We start from the raw sequence: 5,474 nt of genomic DNA on the forward strand, positions 1-5,474 counted from the left end.
CACAGCAGTTTGCCCGAGCCTGAGAGATGGCCAGCAATTACAGGAGGCTAAATATTTCAGCAGCCCAGAGGGGGCTTCTCAACAGCCAACAGGAAGCCATTTTTCTTTCTTCTAAACTGTTTATTAAAATACAGAGTTAAACCTAGCCAGGGAATACATTCCCTACCTCCGCCTGCAGTTAACCAGCTATTGCAATACTGAAGTTTCCCTTGCCTTCAAAAGAGCTCTGTGCAGACTGTTAGGCAAAAAACGCTTTTCTTTGGGGACCCTGAGAGTTCCCAACATGGAACCAATTGGATTCTGATCCCAGCCTACCAAAAAACTAGGCAGAAGACTGAAAGACACTTCTCTGCTCTCTGAACCTCAAGGTCAATAGGCTGGCATAGCAACACCAGCCTGCCACGCACAGGAATGCATGGGTGGTGGAGAAGGTGGAGATGAGGGCCCAAGGGCAACCACAAACAGCTGCTGTGACCAAAAGGCTTCTCCTCCGTCCTCTGCAAGAGTCTGTGTTGCTCAAGCTCTGGGTACCCTGGGTAGCAGGAGGTACAGCCTGCCCAATGACAGAGCATGGACTTTGTCACCATAGTAAAACTAGCCCCTGTCCATGACACAAGTGAATGCTCAATGAGATATGAAGACAAATCTCCTGGGGAGTTGCTAGAAGACATGTCACCTTTTCCAAGAGATGAAGAGGCAGTAGATATCGGTGATAATCGATGATAATTGTCATCTTGATGGAATATAAGTGAGTTGGTCCTCTGCTCATACCTGCGAGGGACTGTTTTCATTAAGTAAATTGTTGTGAGAATATTCATCTTACCTGTGGATGAGATGCCCTGGGCAGGGCATCCTGGACTATCCCTCTCTGTTCCTGACTGTGGAGTGATGTGACCAGCTACTTTAAACTCCTGCCTCCTTCCTTCCTACCTTGATAGACTGTGTACTCTTGGACTGTGAGCCAAAAACAAATCCTTTCTCTCCAATGTTGCTTTAGTCAGGTTATTTCCACAGCAGCAACAGGAAACATACCCAAGACAGTGTCTGTCTGTAATATCAGGAAGTGCTGCAGTCACCTTGTCACCAGGAAGGGGTGATTCCAAGAACAAAAACTCTCTCACAATGTTCTTATGAGCAAAAAGATGGAAGGGACCTGGGAGCTTGATGTGACAGTATGAGCCTTCCAGTTAAATACCATGCTTCTTGATCCACTAGAATTTCTGATGATGAAAATTATTACTATCCTTCTGAGTATAAGACATTTTTTAGTAGAGTCATGTATTATATGCACCTGATAGTGACTTGATACGAACACCCACCTATCACCGTGTTTAATCATGGGAGTTTCATCTGTCTAGCTATTCAGCTGGCTGGAAATCAGTAAATGTGTCATGAATCTCTCTGATGCATGCACAGCTCAAGGTCTTGAGGGTATGTAGTGTCATGAAGCATAAAAGAAATTTGAAATCCAAGGTGTATGATGCAGTGATATCTGTTGACGACGACGATGACAACAGTGATGATGGTGCTAGCTATCGATGTCCAGACATCCATCAGGACCATAGTGATGATGGTGCTATCTATCGATCGATGTCCAGACATCCATCAGGACCATAGTGATGATGGTGCTATCATCTATCGATGTCCAGACATCCATCAGGCCCATAGTGATGATGGTGCTATCATCTATCGATGTCCAGACATCCATCAGGCCCATAGTGATGATGGTGCTATCTATCAATGTCCAGACATCCATCAGGCCCATAGTGATGATGGTGCTATCGATCGATGTCCAGACATCCATCAGGCCCACAGTGATGATGGTACTATCTATCGATGTCCAGACATCCATCAGGACCATAGTGATGATGGTGCTATCGATCGATGTCCAGACATCCATCAGGACCATAGTGATGATGGTGCTATCGATCGATGTCCAGACATCCATCAGGCCCATAGTGATGATGGTGCTATCTATCAATGTCCAGACATCCATCAGGACCATAGTGATGATGGTGCTATCTATCTATCGATGTCCAGACATCCATCAGGCCCATAGTGATGATGGTGCTATCATCTATCGATGTCCAGACATCCATCAGGCCCATAGTGATGATGGTGCTATCTATCAATGTCCAGACATCCATCAGGCCCATAGTGATGATGGTGCTATCGATCGATGTCCAGACATCCATCAGGCCCACAGTGATGATGGTACTATCTATCGATGTCCAGACATCCATCAGGACCATAGTGATGATGGTGCTATCGATCGATGTCCAGACATCCATCAGGACCATAGTGATGATGGTGCTATCGATCGATGTCCAGACATCCATCAGGCCCATAGTGATGATGGTGCTATCGATTGATGTCCAGACATCCATCAGGACCATAGTGATGATGGTGCTATCTATCGATGTCCAGACATCCATCAGGCCCACAGTGATGATGGTGCTATCTATCGATGTCCAGACATCCATCAGGCCCATAGTGATGATGGTGCTATCGATCGATGTCCAGACATCCATCAGGCCCACAGTGATGATGGTGCTATCTATTGATGTCCAGACATCCATCAGGACCATAGTGATGATGGTGCTATCGATCGATGTCCAGACATCCATCAGGCCCATAGTGATGATGGTGCTATCTATCGATGTCCAGACATCCATCAGGTCCATACATTCTAGCCTAAATGAAAAGGGAGGAATGAGTTAGGTAGTCTGGAGGCTCAAGACTCTCCCTCGGGGCCAGTGACCTGTGCCTAGAGGCAAATGCTTAGGAATGGTGCCAGCTCATCTCCCAGCACTACTCACAGCCCTCTTGGGTACCCTGGCCTTGGGGCACAGAGGCCCTGCAGATGCTGAGCCCAGGACACAGCTCCTACATGCTTGGTTTTTGAGGTCTAGACACTGCTTCCTCACCCAGGTGTCATCTTTCTCCCAGGAATACATTCTCTGTAGGGCTGATTCTTTATGTTGTTTTCCAACCAACACTTGTGTGGGTGTCTTTTTTTTTTTTCTTTTTCTGCTGTTATTATTGCTATTTTTCTGTTTTGAGACAGAGTGTCAGGGTAGCCTAGGCTAATGGTAAACTCTTACTCTCGCTGCCTTGGCCTCCCAAATACTGGGATTACAAGCATGAGCTATTATACCCAGTATTTGTGAGGGCACTTTTGGTGGCCCAGTCTAATGAACACTCTTAGCTTCAAGGGGAGATAGGAATTAGCCTCTGAGTTCTCTTTGGGGATTTGCTTTTAATAAAGAAAGGGGGTCAGCAGTCTTAAGTGATGTGACATGAAGCTACGCTATCATCTACTCAGCTTTACTTATCTGGGAAGTCCTTTGGAAAGGTGACATTTTGGGGAAAAGGCTTATGAGCCAACATTTAGTTAGTAAATATTTTGGTCACTTGAGACCACTGAAGACCAAGATTCACACCCTGACCCCAATTTATTATTATTATTATTATTATTATTATTATTATTATTATTATTATTATTATTATTTCCCATATATTGCATTCTAACCTCAGTTTCCCCTCCCTCCACTCTTCCTAGTCCCTTTCCCCACCCCACCTTCCCTCTCCTCCAGATCCACCTGACTCCATTTCTTACCAGTTGAGTCTAAGTACTTCGTAGCTATGGTAACTGAGTCTGGGTGTCCTTGATGCTTGAGAGTCAGTCCTGGTCATCTGCAGCCACAGACTGGCCTGCCTGGATTTAAGGGAAGGGAGGCTGAGCACAAGTCCTTTTTGTCCACCAACTGTTTTAGTGACCTTCAAAGTATGATGGGAGTGCCTTGGGACCAAGTCTCCAAACTCTTTAAGTGGTAGCTTTGACCAGATGGTGTCTAAACACCATTCTGCTTCATCCTTAGAATGATGCTGCCCCACCTGACAACTCACAGAGTACATCTTGTTTCCATAGCAACTTTTCCCTACTTGCTATTAGTCCATTCTGCAGGAGTCACCAAAAAAAAAAAAAAAAAAAAAGTAGCTTCCCCAAGAAATCGGATGCTCCTGCTTCAGTAAACGTGCACCTGATGTTTCCCAACTTAACAGCTACCGAGGAGAGTTTTGCAAACACAGCACCACGCCAACATCTTCTAATAATACCATCTCTCCCCAAAGACCTGCTACCAACCTGTGGCAGTCAGCTGCCCGCTGATTCATGTACCCTCAGAAAAGAGCGGTGCAGCCTGGAGGACCAGCTACAGCTAGCTTGATCATCTCCCACATATTGATTGTCCTCTGCCCTTGGTCCTAGGGAGGCAAGAGGCTTCCTTGTATCCCCTTACCTGGGAAATGCTTCATCGTAAACATGGCAACCTGTGGCTTAGGAAATCTCAACCCATGCCCTGCATGAGTTTGTCACAAAGGCTTACTCCTGTGATCCAAATTTGAGAGGCAGAATAGTCTTCAGGGCCCTACCGATCACATCTATCAAGTGGCCCAATGGACCACAGGCCAGCTTCTGTCTCTTCCTTTCCAGGCCTCAGTTTCCCCAACTTACAAAATGAAGATTAAAATGCCAATTGCAAAAGATTTGCAAGTAAGAGTATTCAGAAGCTCATGGGTGGATGTTGGGGGCTGCAGGTGCTCAGCTCCCCCTTGTTACCTGGGCACCCTCTATTTCTGGATGGCAGCCTCCATCAGTGGCCCTCTCTTCAGATCTGCCTCCTAGAATCTTCAGTTTCCCTCTAGACTACCCTTCCAGGGAGTCTCTGCCTGCCCATAACCACAGCAGCAGCCCATTTAAATGACTTTAGCAGACAGTCAAGCCAGTGGCTGAGCTAGGCAGAGTGTATTATATCAACAAAGAGTCATGGTAAGCTTTAGTGATAAAGTCTTAGCTTAAGGGAAATAGGGATCTGGGTCCCCACCAAAGGTACTCATGGGGCCTGTGATCCCAATTAGTAGTGCACATACATACACACATATACATATATGAATATACACACATATACACATATACACATGTTGACACTGACACAAACATGTACGCTTGAACACATACACAAACATAAACATAAACATGCATAATCACACCACACACACACACACACCATGGCTGGAAGTTCCCAGAGCTAGTGGGAAGTCCCATGTTCTCTGAGCCCTTGGTGGGTTGTGCCTGGAAGCTGTACTCATGATGTGTGAGGGGCTGGACCTGTAGTCATGGGGCTCAGCAGCCTCTATAGAGTGTGCATTCCACCCATCCTGAGACCTGAGGTCTGGCTCAGGCCACCGCCATTTGAATTTTGCTCTCCACCTTCCTTTCTTCTGGTAATAGGCTAATGTTTGCTGTGTGTGTTCTGTGGATCATCCTAGTGGGCAGACGCTACCATAGCCTGTCCAGTGGTTGCTATGGCCTAGTGAAAAGGCCTCCCAGTCATCACAATTTCCAGGAGAGGAAACTAAGGCACAGTTCCAGGGCACACAGCAATGGAACAAGACAAGAACCTGTGCCTTGG

This window comes from Acomys russatus, chromosome 1 (assembly GCF_903995435.1).
Source record: "Acomys russatus chromosome 1, mAcoRus1.1, whole genome shotgun sequence".
Lineage (NCBI taxonomy): Eukaryota > Metazoa > Chordata > Mammalia > Rodentia > Muridae > Acomys > Acomys russatus.